The sequence below is a fragment of the Peromyscus californicus genome, unplaced genomic scaffold (assembly GCF_007827085.1).
Source record: "Peromyscus californicus insignis strain IS unplaced genomic scaffold, ASM782708v3 Scaffold_4__1_contigs__length_199733344, whole genome shotgun sequence".
Lineage (NCBI taxonomy): Eukaryota > Metazoa > Chordata > Mammalia > Rodentia > Cricetidae > Peromyscus > Peromyscus californicus.
Genome location: NW_026294562.1, coordinates 134,041,687 through 134,056,934, shown reverse-complemented (window position 1 = coordinate 134,056,934; position 15,248 = coordinate 134,041,687).

The following is a 15,248-nucleotide window of genomic DNA, read 5'->3' as shown; positions in this document are numbered from 1 at the left end:
CTTAAATCCCTTTCTTGCTCCCTGGAATCCCATCACTGGTGGCAGGTGTCAGAACTCTGATTGCTTTCTCTCCTGAAGCCTTTGTACACCCAGAGGCTTCACCCCTACTCTCAAGCAATTTACACACCCTTGCTTACTCCAAATCACATATTAAGCCAGGCAGTGGTGGTGCACGCCTTTAATCCCAGCCCTCTGGGGGCAGAGGCAGGTGAATCTCTGTGAGTTCGAGGCCAGCCTGGTCTACAGAGTGAGTTCCAGGACAGCCAGGGCTGTTATACAGAGAAACCCTGTCTCAAAAAACAAACAAACAAACAAAAGCCTCTAAGTCACATGTCACATATTAAAAGCATTCAAGGCAAGACACTGGTCTACATAGTTTAACTGTCACCCAGAGTTCTGATTTCTGCCCTTCAGGCCATCAAAGCACATTAGGGTTTGCCCGGAAGAGTCTGGCAACGCTGCCATCCTGACAGCCTGGATTCTCCATGTGTAAGGAAGCAGCGAGGGCTGTGTTGAAGCAAGCTGGCACAGGCTAAGCAGCTAGTTCTCCACTTGTTCTTTCAGCTCTTCCGAGGTCTCTACTAGGCATGCGCAAGACTCACGAGCTGGGGTTCTCACTTAAACTTAATGGAAAACTGAAAGATGAATGGAACTCTTTTTTCCCCCCCAGACCTTCCCAAGCTCAACATAACTCACACCTCCATTCCAGGGATAGCAGGCAGGGTGGTGGTTAGTAAAATAGTAGGCTCACACACACGCATTTGGAGACAGCCGGCTCCTTTCAGTCTCAGTGGTGGGAATACTCGAGTTCCAGCCAACCACACCACAGCCTGTGCTGGGTCACCAAGCTGCCAGGCTTCACTCAGCGGTTCCCATAATGTGGCAATCACAGGTTAAGTAAGTGCAAAATGTGTGCCGAAAACAGAAGCTGTGACCCCCGCTAAGGGGCTGAGAGGGTCTCTGGAAGCTTCCCTCTGCTCTCCTCACTATATGGTACACAACCCCAATTCATAACGCTTTTTATTAAAAATTATTCTAGTTTTACATGTATGGGTGATTTGCCTGGGTTTGTGTCCACGCACTATGTGTGTGCCTGGTTCCCTCCGGGGCCAGAAGAGGGCATTGGATCCTCTGTAACCAGGGTTACAGATAGTTCTGGGCTGCCATGTGAGTGCTGGGAACCAAACCCAGGTTCTCTGGAAGAGCCGGCATCACCCTTAACTTTTGAGCCACCTCTCCAACCCCTAGAGTAAGATTTTAAGACCTGCATAGCCTTTAAAGAAATATTTTAATCAATCAACTAAAATATTATCTAATGGAATTAGAAAACGAGATAGCTAAACATTGATTGCATTTGTCTCAAACAAATAATTCATATAAATCAATTGTAAATGATCAAATATTTACGAAGTAGAATAGCCCCCTCCCACCTGATGGCGGGAGTTTTGAAGTTTTCAGGTTTATTGCAGCCATTGAAAATAAAGTGTGAAACAAGAAGGCATCAGTTTTTATTCCTGTGTTACAGCCCCGATGGTAAGAACAGTGAACCAGAACATCACGCCCATTAGGACAATGACAGCCATAGCTAGTCTGCAGAAAGCAGCGCCTGCCGGTAAAATCTGGAGGAACTAGACTCTTCACACATAGCAGGTGGGAGCAGAAAACACTGACGTTGCTGTAGAAAACAGCTCAGTGGTTCCTCAGTTACAGGATTACCAACTGGCTCGGCAATTACTGTAAAGAGCTGAAAGGAGTCTTCGAATGCTTGTACAGGAAGCAGACAACACACTTCACAGGCGCTAACAGACGTACACAGCCCAGGGTCAGTCAGTGGATGGCGAGGCAAGCAAACCATGGTGTCGGATGGACTATTACTCCTTCATCCAAGAGGATGAAGTATCGATACGTGCTGTGACATGGACGAACCTTGAAGAAACAAACGCTCGATGAGAGTCTAGTAACAACCTTCACACGTGGTGTGATTCCGTTTGTATAAAACATCCAGAGAGGCAGTAATCAGATTGGAGAGGGCCTGGATTTGGGGCTTGGGGATAGGGAAGGCCTGCTGATGAACACAAGATATCCTTTCTAGGTGAGGAAAATATTTGGAGTTTGACTGAGTGATGGGTGCACAGTACTGTGAATGTAGGAAAGTGTGTACTTACAAATACTGGTTTTTTTCCTTTTACATTTATTATGTATAGATGACAGGGCACGTGCAGAGGTGAGTGGACAATGTGTGGGAGTCAGCTCTCTCTTTCTACCATGTGGGTCCCAGATTTTAAAGTCAGGGGGTCAGGCTTGGTGACAAGTGCCTTTTACTTACTGAACCATCTCAACAGCCCCTTTTAAAATGAAAATATTTTTATATTTTCTTATGTGTGTGAAGTAAACACTGTTGAAAGAAAAAAAATAAGAGAAAAACAGAACATATTAAGCAAAAGGATTTGCTAGCTTTACGTGTCTGGTTCTGAAACTGTTTTTTGGAAAAATCTTGACACAAAAAGAAGTATTGGGGGTCCTTATATTTTATTAAATGTGTGGCATTATGTTTCATAACAGAAAAACTTCAAATCTATAGTATTTGAATTTGGCAAAAACTGAAAAGTCATTAAAAGAGATAATTTGTCTAATGAATTTTGTTTTGTACAAATATTTGTCAAGGTAAGATTTTCTGAATCCATGAATTTCATGAATCCAAAATGAGGATATTTTGGCCAGAATATCTTTCACATTGCAAATGCTGAAATAAACAGAGTATGCTATTAAATAGAATTTTCTCTGAGGTTACCAGGTTCCTCACAACCTGTAGAAAGAAGTGCTTTATCATTAAAATTGTTGTGGTCTATTCTACAGAAAACTCTCAGTGGAGAGGACATCAAGTTAACAGTTACTACTTAAGATAAATATGGAATGACAAAATGTGTCCTTGAGGGTGATCGTAGCGGGTGTAGGTAGCCCTGGTGTGACTGCATTCTTGACATGAGCACAGCCATGTTGAAGGGGTCTTAAGGCCAAGGGAATGGCATGTGTAACACTACCTGCCGCAGGAGAGCAGCGTGGAAAGCTCCTCCACAGTTCCCTTTTTCGGGGAGACTGCGTGACCACGGGGCCCTGCTGAGACCCCGTATTAAGATTAGCTCCCTTTCCCTTGTTTCCCCTGTGTGTAATGAACAGGCCAAGTACTCTGTCGTCATGGTGCCTCCGGCCCAGCCTGTGTCTTACCCCAGCCCAGCTTCTCTGTGCGTGTGTCTGTCATCTCTACATTCCCTGTTGAATTCCCACTGGAGTGTCGTCACCTCTTAATCCGAGCACACCGCCCACCGGATTCCAGCTTTATGCTGCTGATCTGGTTTTCTTTTAGTTATGTTTTTAGTTTTTAATTTTTTGAGATTATACCATTAAACATCATTCCTCCTTCCTAGGTCTGCTTCTAAATCAGTGGTTCTCAACCTGTGGGTCACAACCCTTTCACAGGGGTCACCTGAGACCATTGGAAAGCACAGATGTTTACATTATGTTCATAACAGTAACAAAATTACAGTTATGAAGTAGCAGTGAAATAATGTTATGGTTGGGGGGTCACCACAACATGAGGAACTGTGTTAAAGGGTCATGGCATTAGGAAGGTTGAGAACCACTGCTCTACACCCTCCCACGTACCCTGACCCCTCTTTCAAATTTGTTGTTTTATATGTGTGTGTGTGTGTGTGTGTGTGTGTGTGTGTGTGTGTGTTTAAGTACATACATACATAAATGCATAAATACAACCTGCTCAGTCTACAGTTGTTCTTTGTTATCTGTATTCACATTTTCAGGGCTGATCATTCAGGACTGGATAACCATTTAGTATGCTCCTCCTGGGAAAACTATTTCTCCGGCTCTCGGCATTCTTTAGCTGCCTGTAGTTCTTCGTGTAGGGTGGAGGCCTCCTGAGCTTTCCCTCTTCCATGTCAGCGTGGATATTGGTGTCCTCATTCAGGTCATGTTTAAGCAGCCATACTGGTGAGACTTCATGGGTACGGTTTCTGCCCTTTCTAGGTAATGCAATTTCACAGCAAACTCCTGTTCTTACGTGGCTCTTTCAATCTTTCTGCCCAGTTCTTCTGCAATGATCCCTGAGCTTTAGGTGCAGGAGGTTTGGGGCGGGGGGGGGGGGGTTGTTTTGTTTTGTATTTTTTGTTTGTTTGTTTTGTAGAGGTATCTGTTGGGACAGGGCTTCATAACTCTGTGTTTTGATTACTTGGCAGTGTTCTGTAATGGTCTCCATCTGTTGTGAAGGGAAGTTTCCTCGATGAGAAGTGAAGTCGTGAGTATAAGGACACATATTTAGAACGTAGTTAGGGATTGTGACAGTTGTAGATTCTCCAGGATCCATGACTTCACCAGCCTTGAGTGGTTGGCTAGGTTTCCAGGGCCAGGCATGGTTTCCCTCTTGTTGATCAGGTCTGAGGTCCAATTATTAGAGAGCTGTTGGTTACTACTAAGGAATGCAGCTACTACCGCATCCTTGGGAGTGTGGTCCTGGTCGTTGTTATGGTCGGTAGGCAGCCTGGCTAGGTGGAACTGCTGGTTGCTTTTGAAGCTTGCATGCTGCCTTCTTGTTCTGTGAAAGCTGGTCCTCAGAGGGGAAGCTTTCAGGTCAGATCCAGTTCAGGTCCTCTGGGCCCTATTTCTGAAGTGCATGGTGTCTTCAGCAAGAGGGACTTGCCTCCCACCTCTGGGAGGCAACCTAGGCCGTTAACAATAGCCTGTAATGTTTTGAAAACCTCTTGGAGAACCCTGACCAACAACTCAAAAAAAAAAAAATGGTTTCTCTCGCGTGGTCTCGGGATTTTGTTAGATGGTCTTTGGCTCTTGAAGGGAGCACTGTCAGCCTAGATGAGAAAATTTCATTTAAACTATATACATGTATTTATACACAATATTGAAAGGTTTTTTTTTTTAAAGGCAGTTAATAGTATGATTCCTTACGACTTTTCAGACATTCTTAGTTATTTTCCCCACCCCTCCCGCTTCTGTGTTTATATTCCACCCCTTTCCTATGTAGAATGCCTTGTTTGTCCCATTTTTCCTGTCAGGTCACTTGCACTTTGCGATTTTCCTCTCTGTTGCCCACCTCCCCTCACACACCCGCACACACCCGCACACACCCGCACACACCCGCACACACCCGCACACACCCACCCTCCTTTCTTAATCTCTCTTTGCTCCCAGTTCAGTTTCCAGGATCTGGCTGTGTAGGTCTCCAATGACTATTGCCAATTTTATGAAAAAGAAAATGGTAATACCATGTTAGAAATATACTGAAAGCTAAGACACTGACAAGAGGATATGAATCTGCACCAAGATTCTGTGTGTGTGTATATTTTACGATTATATGAACATAAATGAGCCTTTATTATTTTTAATGTGCATAGATTGTTTTATTTATAAAGAAATATATTTCAAAACTCTTGAAAAGACTTGCCACAACATAGCAAAATTCATTATTGTGTAATAAACATTAAAATGAGTATTTTATGTGTTTTCAGTGCCTGCTTTCATTTCACAAGCAGAGGTGATAAGTTCCATAGCCACCCAGAGGAGTCCTGGCTGACAGGGCATGTGGTCCACTCCGACCCATGTAGACTGAAGAAGAGGGAAGGAGCAGAGATGAGGTGGAGAGACCTTCTCAAGACTAGGTCAAGACAACTCTGCTCAGTTGGCAGAGTGCTTGCCCACCATGCTGAAGACTCTAGGTCTGATCCTCAGCAGCACAGAGACTGGGTTTGGTGGGTGGCACATGCCTGTAACCAAACACTGGGAGATGGGATCAAAAGGATTAGAAATTCTAGGTCATCCTCACCTACATAGTGAGTTTTGAGCCACCCTAGGCTATGTGAGACCCTGCCAATGTCAAAATGAACATTTGTATTTGGCCAACTGCTTTGAACTTTGAACTTTAAGGGTCTGGAAGATATTTGAAACTGACTTTTTTTTTCCGAGACAAGGTTTCTCTGTGTAGCTTTGCGCCTTTCCTGGATCTCGCTCTGTAGACCAGGCTGTCCTTGAACTCACAGAGATCCACCTGCCTCTGCCTCCCAAGTGCTGGGATTAAAGGTGTGCACCACCACCGCCCGGCTGAAACTGACTGTCTTAATAGGCATTATTATGAGCTCTTTGAAGAATCTTCCCCTGCCTGACTCCCCTACCACTGTTGATTAGCTCTGATTCTGGTTATTGCTGTTGGACTTAGAGGAGGACCTTGTGTTAGCCTAGAAAGCTCATACTAGAAAGCAAAGAAATGCTATGACCAGTACAACCATGGCCAAAGGATTTAGGGAGCCAACCATGGTGGCTCAGGCCTGCAATCCAAGCTACCAGGGAGGCTTAGATAAGATGCTCAAAACTGTGAAGCCACCCTGGGTGTGTTAGCCAGGCATCTCTAGAGTCACAGAACATATAGACTAAATCTATCTATATATATATATAGAAAGAGGATTTAGTGAAATGACTTACAACCTTCAGTCCAGCTAATCCAACTATGGCTGGCTATGAATGGAAAGCCCAAGAATCCAGGAGTTGCTCTATTCACGAGGCTGGGTGTCTCAGCTGGTCTTCAGTATATGCAGGAGTCCCAACGAAGTAGGCTCTAATGCCAGTACAGGAATGAATGTGCTAGCAAGGCGAGGGCAAGCAGGCAAAGAGCAAAAGCTCCCTTCTTCTATGTCCGTATATAGACTTTCAGCCGAAGGTGCAGCCCAGATTAAAGATGTATCTTCTCGCATCAAGATCTGAACTAAAGGCTTGTATCTTCCAGCCTCAAGATCCGGGACAAAGGCGTATTATGCCCTACTACTTCGAAGGTCCAGACTAGAAGTAGACTCACCCCCTTCAAACCAAGTAAAAAATCTCTCACAGGTGTGCCCTCCATTTCTGGATTGTAGTTCATTCCAGATGACAACCAAGAATGACCATCACAGTGGGTTACAGAGTGAGTTCAAGTCTAACCTAAGAAGCTTAGTGAGACCTCCTCTCAAAATAAAAAGTGACAATGTGGTTGGGAGTGTAGCTCAGTGGTAGAGTATTAACTCTAGCTTGTGAGACACTGCCTTCACTCCCCAGCATGCATAAATATACATACAAGGAAAGGTGTGGTAGTGCATGCCTGCAATGCTAGGAGACACAGGAGGCTGGGGCAGGAGGATTGGGGGTTTGAGGTCATTTGGGCTACATAGAAATGTGCTGTAAAAACACATTTTAAAAGGGAGAAAAACGAACATGAACGAGTTCCTGTTGGTCAAATTTAGAACAATCTGTGCATCACAGTAATACCGACCGTGGATGATTATAATACTAAGTGAAGAAACAGGAGAGAATGTAGGGGAAACCGAGAGTTCTGCTTGACAGGGAAGCAACAGGTGATAAATTGTACAGGCACAGAGCTAGGGGATCATCATTGTAACAGAAAGTAGAGAAACAAGGTCAATGGTGGCATGGGACAGCAAGCGAGTCCCAAATTTAGAGTATCTATGGGAAAACTAGACAGAAATACAACGGGGCCTCTCTGGGCATCACTTCCCACCAAAAGAACACAGATGAGTCTGGGGCATGATGGTAACACAGAGAGTGGAGGACTTGCAGAGCATGGTGCTATCAAGATATATTAGCGTCAGTTGGGAATCCACTTGAAGACAAGTCGGGACGCTCTGCGAGACAATACGGACACAGCTGCAATGTGAACGGAAACAAACAGGAAAAAAAATCACTGAGTTTGGCATATTTTAAAATCATATGATTGCTACTGGAGCTTGCTAGACACTCGTAGGAAAAAAAAAAGATGAATAAAGACAAAGAATCACATTTATTATCTTTCTCTAGAGAATGTATTCCAAAGATACCCAAATAGATTGTGATGGTAACCTCTCTACTGATGCGTCTCAGCCAAAGGTTGGGAAGGATGGGGAAGTTTTCCCACTTTGCATCTTGTAATGAAATGACATGTCCAGGTTGTGAGGGGATGGCTGCCTAGTGCAGTAGGAACACTTGCTATTGAAATGGGATGACAGGATATGACCTCTCGGCAAATTTTAGCAAAGGAGGCTGGGGGTGTGGCCAGTTGGTCCAGTGATGGCTTAATATGCATGGCATCTTGAGTTCAGGTTCAATTTCCAATCATGCATTGGGCACAGTAACAAATGCCTGTAATCCAAATCTTTGGGAGTGGAGGCAGGAGGATCAGAAGTTCAGGGTCAACCTTGGCTACTTACTGAGTTAGCTGCCAGCCTGAGCTAAGTGTTAGGATTCTGTCACTCCAGCTATATGACAGCACATGCGCAGTTCAGTAGCTAAGCAAGGAGTCTTACGTTATCCGTGTGCTGTGTGATTTCGCAAATGCGCAAAGCGTGGTCATACAATCAGCACATGCATGGCTTAGGTAAGCCCACCTGCACATGTGCAGGGGAATCTTTAAAAACACCAGACACAGACTCCCCCCCTCTTTTCTGCTCTCCACCCCCCACCTCTCTCTCTCTCTCTGCACATGCCTCTTCCCAGGCCTGGTTACTCTCTTCTGTCCTCCCTCCCCAATAAAGCTCTGATACTGGGTTTTGTCATGGTTCATGACCTTTCCTCGCATGGTAACCAGCACCCCGCATATCTAAAACCAATGAAGAGACGGTCTCAAAACAAAAACAAAACCAACCAGCCAAACAACAAACAAGACAGATAAACCGGACAGCAGTGGCTGCCGCAGTCAGCAGACAGCAACACCCCTCCAACATTCCTGCCAAAACATCTAGTCCAAATTGGATTAAATCTTTTCATCTAACCACCAGTTTACAGGAAAAGCAGAGAACAGGCTAAGACAACACCGATCCAATCAGCAATAGAACCAGGATATGGAAATGTTACCGACAAATCCCATGGAAAGAAGCAGATTTTACCCACTGAAAGGAACTTAAGCAACATGTGCACCCCATGCAAGGTGTGTGCACATTGTTTGGACTCTGATTCAAACCCACTGAGGGAAAAACAGAGATAATGAATAAACTGGAATATTGGTTCCTATCAAGGAAAGCGGTGTGATGATGGGGGAGGGGAAGGAAGAACGAGAAGGAAATGGTAGGAACACGTTCTCTAAGCAAAATCTCTGCAGAGACCAGAAGTGACAGGCTAGAGACAGACCTTGACATACTCAGGACCTTGTCAGAAAACCCTGAGGAACCTCTTGGAAGGGAGTGGCTGTGTTGGGGTGGGGGCTTCAGCTTCCCTTGACACCCACCTCCAGTCAACAAGATTCACGCTAGTGTCAGATTCTACCCTTTTTTACCTCAGTCCTAAGGATCCCTCAGGGAGGTTACCAAGCTGCCATCTATGGGTGGTTTTCACTTCAGCTTAGTGGGTGTATATGTGAATGAAAGGGACCCCTGTGGATACTAGAATCTCTGGGTGTTTAACTTTCCTAAATTGAATGGCAGTACATTTGCCTATTTGCTAGGTCCATCCTCCTAGGCATGCTAAGTCATCTCTAGATTCCTTCTATACTTAAGGTGACCTAAGTGCTGTGTCAAAAGTTGTCACACTGTCATGCTTAAAGGCAAATGACAAGATCTATACTTGTTCCATATGGATACAGGTGCAATTCTCCCCCCAAATTTTTGACAGTGGTTCAGTCTTGGTACCTAACCCCAAAAACTCAGGTGTAGTGGAGGAGAAACAGGGAATGCACAGAGTTAGAAGCCAGTCTGAAAAATTCTATCAGTTTTTACCTGTTGCCCATAAAAAATAGATCTACTCTCTCCCCAGGTCTGACTCTAGTCCTAGCCATGTTCAGGGTTATCAATAATGAGTTCATAGTTCTCAGAATTCAAAAACAAATGCCATCCACTGAGGCTGACCTAATGGCTAGGTTATCTTTTTACAGTTAGAAAGTCTACCCCCAAACTGTTACTGTCGGAAAATGCAATTAAAAAGCACACAGCCAGAAGATATTAGAGAAGTGTGTCAAGACAAGACATAGAGGTCTTGCGTGGAGAAGCATAACAATGTGATATTTTTCACATTTTCAAGTTTTATGATTTGCTAGCTATTCCTTTCAAATTCTGAATAATTACTACTCACTGGCAAGTGGGATTGGTTGCTTATAATTTCATAATTTGGAAGAGGGCTCTCTGTATTTAGTTTCATGCTCTGTAAAACCTTGACCCCCTCAGAATACCTTACTTGAGCCTCAAGATCATTGGGGTTCCCCCCTTCTAATTTCCAAAGGCATCCTCTATTTCTGTTCAGCGCCTCTGGAGTTATACGTTCCAGGGTGGCAAGCTTTTCCCTTGAGAAGGGCGTCTCCCTCTGTTGTCAAGGAATCCTCTTGGGACCACAGGCCGCACCATAGTGCCCACTATCACAGTGAAAGTTTGATTGGCATCTGCCTGCCCCCTCTCAGAAGTGAGATTCTGCCTCGAGCAGGGGATTGCTCCCTAGTAACAAGCTCACCGTGAACAAACGTCTGCTGAATAATGATCGAATGACTGACCACGCCTTCCCTTCCAGTTCTCAGCACGTCTGTTTCTTCCTCAGTCTTGTTCTCTGACTGTTTCTGTTTGGTTTCTATTTCAACAGGTGGTTGAAAGTGAGGAAGCATTGTCTTGACACGTTTTCTGGGCATTAGCTGCTTCTGTGTATTCATTTTTTTTTTTCAAGACAGTTCATCATAAACCTTTATTTCATACCCATGAAGTGTTATGCTGTTAGGAGGTTTCCTATTTGCTTACTTAAAAAGAAAGGATATTCTATTCTGGTCTCTTCAAACATATGTATTTTTCTCCTCATATAAGAAGTTACCTATACTGTTGTTAACTATAAATACCTATGGAAAACTATCTTTATGCATAAAAATTAGATCTGGCAGAGGAATCCCTTCAGAAACCCGAGGAGCTGTGGGTGGGTGTGGTGTGTGAGCAGCTGGGGTGGTCTGTAAACTACTGCTTCTGGACACACTAGAATGGGCAGAAGGACGGCAGATGCTGTACTTGAAGTACTTTTCCAGACTTAATATTAACTGCAAATGTTAGCTATCTACCATCACCACCATCATCAGCACCACCATCATATCTACCACCCTCCCCTCTACCATCAGCATCACGATCAACCATCATCAGCATCACTGGCATCATCACCACCATCATATCTACCATCCTCCTCTCTACCATCAGCATCACGATCAACCATCATCAGCATCACTGGCATCCTCATCACCACCATCATCAACGTCATCATAATCACCAGCATCAGCAGCATCACCATCATCACTATCATCCTGTGTGTTTAACCATGGCTTGAGGTTTTTAAAATATATAACTTATATCAATTCAAGGTATCATCTTGGAAAAAGAATGCAACTCTATGTATTTCTTGCTTCTTTTATGACCTTTAAGGAATTATACCTTTGTTTAAGTGAAATGTTTTCCTTTCTAAAACAAGAGTATGGTAATTTGTATATATTGTAACTCAGACTTTGAAATTTTTAAAATTGAAAGTTCTTAGGAATCATTTACTAGAAACTACAGTTCTCTTATTTGGAATATCATGTTTTGATAATTTTACATGAAGGGGGAGCTTGGTTTGTCCTGATTCCATCCACTCCCCTTTTTAATGTTTATTACCATTTTGTGAGCTAAGATAATTAATTTCTCAGCCGGTGGTGGTGCACGCCTTTAATCTCAGCACTTGGGGTCAGTGGCAGGCTGATCTCTCAGTTCAAAACTAGCCTGGTCTATAGAGTGAGCTCTAAGACATCCAGGACTACACAGAAAAACCCGTCTTGAAAAGCAAAAACAAAACAAAACAAACAAACAAACAAAAAGAATTACTTTCTCTGTGAAAAAGGAGGCACCTTTCATCAAAGTGCTAGCAGTGAGGTAGCAAATTTGGTCTTGTCTCAATGGAAATAATAAATATAAATACGTGTACCTACAAGGCAGCCTTGTATGGATCTTCTTACCCCAAGGCTGAGTTGTTTTTTTTTTCAAGGCTGAGTTTTTAAAGTGTTTCTTTCAAAGCAAAAATAAATACAGTGACCTGAATTTGACCCAAGACACTTCTGTATGTCTCTGATCACAGAGAACAAACCCATTTAGGGTGGAGATCATCCACAGACACCCATCACACCTAGTTCCCACCTCCTCTTCTGCAGACTAACAGAACTCCAAACGTTACAAAGTTCTCTCTGAATCTGATGGAGCTACTGGTGTTCTTTAAGTCTACTGAGTCATGAGATGATTCACAACCACTGAAGTAAATTGTGTTCATTGGGGAAATTTTGGAGAAAACACAATAGTATTAGTCATTTTAAAAAAAAATCTGTAAAACCAGAGATAACCAATTGTGATATTTATGTGGGAGTCATTTAAGTTTGTTTTCCAAATGTATGTGGTGATTTCTTTTTCATACTTGTCATTATTGTGATTTGTAACTCGTTTTTATTTTTTGTGTAATCCATCCTCCATAATACTCATGTCATTAAATGTGTTCTAGACATGATTTTTTTAATTAATTAATTTGTTTCATGTGCATTGGTGTTTTGCCTGCATGTATGTCTGTGTGAGGTTGTTGGATCCACTGGAGCTGGAGTTACAGACAATTGTGAGTTGCCAAGTGGGTGCTGGGAATTGAACCTGGGTCCTCTGGAAGAACAGCCAGTGCTCTTAACCTCTGAGCCATCTCTCCAGCCCTTGACATGATTTTTAAGATATGTCCATGGTAGTCATTGTGTGCGTGCATGCGTGCATGTGTGTGTGTGTGCACATACATGCATGTGCACATTTGTGCATGCCCACCCATGGGTTTTGTTTATTTGAGACAGAGTCTCACTATGTAGCCCTTGCTGGCCTGGAACCTGCTGTGTAGACTAGGCTGGCCTTGAATTCACAAAGATCTATATGCCTCTGCCTCCCAAGTTCTGGTAGTAAAGGCATGTGCCACATGCCTGGCATGTATACGGGGTTTTATATGTATAGATACTTGTGTGTGCATGCACATGGAAGCCTGAAGTTGATGTCAGGTGTCTTCCTTGCTCACACTACTTTTTATTAAGTCAGGATCTCTGGCTGAACCTGGAGCTTGCTGATTTCGCCTAATCTAACTTGCCTAGAGGCTCTCCTGTCTCTGCCTCCTGAGTGCCTGGATTACAGGTGGCTTCCAAGTCTGCCCAGCTTTTACATGGGTTCTATGGATCTGAGCTCCATTACCCATGCCTAGACAGCAAGTACTTTATCTCCCCCACTCCAGGGTAGTCTTTTTAAGGGCTTACTGATTCGGTGTTCAATGATATTCCTAAATATCTTTTGAAAGTTTTTTTTTAACTTATGTGTGCATGCCTATATGTGTTTACTGTGTACAATGTGCATTAGGGTGCCTCTGGAGGCCAGAAGAGGGTGTGAGATCTTCTGAAGCTGAGCTGGGGTTACAGGCTATTGTGAGCTGCCTCATGGGTATTCTGGGAACAGAACTTGGACTCTCTGCAAGAGCACTAAGTGCTCCTAACTGCTGAGCTCTTCCTGTACACCTTTGGTCACATCCCTTCGTGCATTTAGGATACACTCTAAAAGTGCATTTCTGCAGCAATGGTAGTAGGTTTGAGACACAGTTTTCCAGGAGACTTTTAATTTAAACTTCAGAAATACTTATTGACTATGCTGTCAATAAAGCAATAGAACCCTTAAAGACAAACCATTGCCTTAACTTGCCCGTTGATGCCCAGTGAATTTGAATTTTAAATATGTATTCATGGATCATTTGTAGAGTTTTTTTGTTTGTTTAATTGTTTTTTGAGAAGCATACAAGTATCCATTTCAACTAGGGCAGGGGGGTGGTCTTTTCTTTTTTCTTTTTCTTTTTAATGTTATGTGTATGAGTGTCTTGCTTGCATGTATGTCTGTGTGCCATATACATGCTTGGTAGCCTGCAGAGGTCACAAAAGGCACTGGATCTCCTAGGGCTGGAGTTACAGACAGTTGTGAGCCACTACGTAGGTGGGAATTGATCCTGGGTCCTCTGAAGAGCAGCCAGTGACCATAATTGCTGAGCCATCTCCCCAGCCCTTGGGGCTTTTGCTTGTTTGTTTCTGATTTGTACAAATAGGTTTAGTTTTTATCAATGACAACTTCCAGGAGATCAGAATAAATTGTTGGTAATAGTCAGATTGTGATACACAGCACAAACATTTGGTTTTTGTTTGTTTGTTTTTTGTTGTTATTTTTGTTTGTTGTATAAATACACTAGGCGTACACACAAAATACCTTTTTAGTGATGACTGTAGCTAAAGTGCCATACTCCCTGACTGAACCCCTGACGTTTTGATGGAGTGTACAAGCAGTGAGAACCAGCCCTTGCCTCCCGAGACAAGACCTCTTCTGAGGACCCACAGAAACGCAGCTCCAGTAAACTGTAGTGCAATCAGGGATGCTTTCCTGCGACTAGGTCTCAAGAATGGGTGGGAGCGTCCTTCTTGCAGAGGTTTCCATAGGACACATGGTGTCGGGCAGACGGAATACCACTGAGGACAAACCTCCTCTCGGGGCAATCTCAACGTCCTCATCTGCGAAAGGGAATCACAAGAGCACTCACTCATCCATCCGTGGACCTGCAGCAAGTCTCAGGCTGACGGGCTGATGCACGTGTGCGCTGCACAGCCCATATTAAATGTTTAACCCACATCCCAGCTGCAGGAAACAGCTTTTCCCACAGTGACTTATTTTTAAAATGCTTATGTTTTAGAAGTCACAGTCAGGATGACTTAACTTCCTGCCTGGTTGCTGATGACTCAAAAGTGGGTTCAGATACAAACAATACTGCGCTGTTTCCCTGCGTAAGACACGGAGTACCTGAAATGTTATTGTGCCTATTGCTTTTCTCTAAGACTGCCAGGTGGAGAAAATGAGAGACAAGTGGGGGAAAGATCGGAGCACTGGTGCCGTTTGGGCACAGGCAGATTTGAATAACACCTCGCCATGCACCTACCATGAACCCTTGCTGTCCCTACCTTAGAGAGGACAATCCCATAAGCCTGGCCACTAAGGACACTAGCCTCTCTCCTGAGAGGTTATCAAAACGCAGAATCCTTCCTGAGCATCTGGTCCTTTCCGACATGCTCCCCACCTGACCTGGTAAAGCAGAAGCCACGTGGAAAACATAAACGACACCCATACCCTAACCCAAAGGCGCCCCGCAGCCACACAGCTGGCCAGGATGCTGCCGTCAGCAGGCGG